Here is a 2,017-nt window from a genome sequence, read left to right on the forward strand (position 1 = left end):
AGGCTACCGGACTTGTAATCGTGAGATTGCGGGTTCTGGGGTTCGAGCCTCAGCTCAGTCAATTTTGCCCTTGATTCTCTCCAAAATGACTTTCAAAAATATTTTTATGATGTGGCATAAGACTGATGGTCCCAAAGTCCTCGTATTTGCTGCTTTTTGGGGATGATAATAGATATCGTTGAAAAGTTCTGTCATAGTGTCAATGCCAAACTGTTCTAAATGCTTCAGCATTTCTGTGTTTATGCCATCTTCACCGGGGGCTTTTCCTTCTGTGGTGTGCTTTTAAAGGCTATCTCTACATCTGATTTTAGAATGTTGGGGCCATTGTTGTTGCTTAGTTATGGCAGGGGTGGTCTTTTGTCTTCAAATAATTCTCCTACATTCTGCTCATCTTCCAAGGACTTCTTCTTTCTCAAATAATATTCTTGCCTTTCTTGTCTTCAACGCCTCCTGACGATCTCTTGTTGTGCTTTCTTCCAATGAGCTCCTTAATGTTGTTATATATTATCTTTCTGGAGTTGTTTGACTTATTTCTTATGTTCATTTCTGAACATTTCCTTTCAATCCAAGCCTCCTTGGCCTCTTTGCATTTTAGTTGGATCAATTTGTTAAAGTCTTTGTATTTTGGTGTGTTTTTTCGGCTTTCTTCCTTTCCGTCATTAGTTCGAAGAATTCCACAGTGATCCATGGTTTATTGGTTGTTCTCTTTTGTTGGCAGTTTTTTCTATTCCACATTTGATGCTGTCTCTGAAGTTTTTTCAATTTAAAATCAACGTCTTTCTTTTCGTAGCAAGTTTCTCTTCTGAATTGCTCCACTGCTGCCTTTGTGGGAACTTTGTATGTGTTTATAACTTCTACTTGATACGCCATTCTTTCTTCTTCTGTTTTCAATTCCCTCAGTCAATGGATATGTTGGTTTTCCTATTAGCCCTTTTCTATAAATTCTTCGGCTTGATTGTAATGTTTTAAATGAGAGCGTTGTGGTCAGAGTTTATGTCAGCTCCTGGGTATGTTGTACATTGTTCAATGTTGTTTCTGAATCTTTTTCTTATCATGGTGTAATCCAGTTGGTGTCTGTCAAACTTTCCATATATATAGTCTTCTTGCTGGTTTTTTAAAGTAGGTATTTGCTATCATTAGATTCTTTTCCTCACAAACATTTAGGAGTCTTCTCCTCTTTTGTTACTTTCCAACTTTAGCATCCAGGTCTCCCATTATGACAATGTACAAGTACTTCGTTCGATTTTACTTCTTTCAGGATGTTATCTATTTCTTCATAATATTCTTCAATCTTTTCATCTTCGTTTGTGGAGATTGGAGCATATTGGAGTATTGCGATGTTAAACGGTTTTGATTGCATGATGTTTCTTTCGCTTACTGGCCAGTATCCCATAATCTGTTTCTTATGCTTTTCTTTTTAGTAATATAATATTCCTACTCTATACATGAAGATGTTGATTGCCACCGGACTGCAGGAAGATGAAGCCTTTTTTCTTGATTACACTATCATCGGTCCAACGAGTTTCTGAATACCTAAAATATCTGTGTCCAGATTTTTCATGCAGAGGGTTCTCACATTTCATGTTCCAGTTTTTAAACATTTCCTTCCCTACTGTGGATGGCTACCGTCAGACTACAAAGTTACTATCAGTTGATGGGATATAGAAGACATGACAGAGTTAACACGCCTGGATATGTATTACTTTGGAAGAACATGGTAGGTGGATTGAGAGGGCCACTGGTTGGTCCTATTTCTTTTTTTTTGACTCTGTTATTTCTGGCTGTTTTGTTTGCCCTTTTCCAGCTCTGAATAGCCACAAAATATTTGAAAGTGGGACATAGAACACAATTTTGACAGTGTTAACATCACCAAATGAATATTATGGTACATTATGGCATTGCTAACAACAATAGATAAACGTATTAGAGAGTCCAAGTAAGGGGGGGAGGGGAGGTGTTACTGATAGATAGATAGATAGATAGATAGATAGATAGATAGATAGATAGATAGATAGAT

Source organism: Aplysia californica, unplaced genomic scaffold, assembly GCF_000002075.1.
Source record: "Aplysia californica isolate F4 #8 unplaced genomic scaffold, AplCal3.0 scaffold00046, whole genome shotgun sequence".
NCBI lineage: Eukaryota > Metazoa > Mollusca > Gastropoda > Aplysiida > Aplysiidae > Aplysia > Aplysia californica.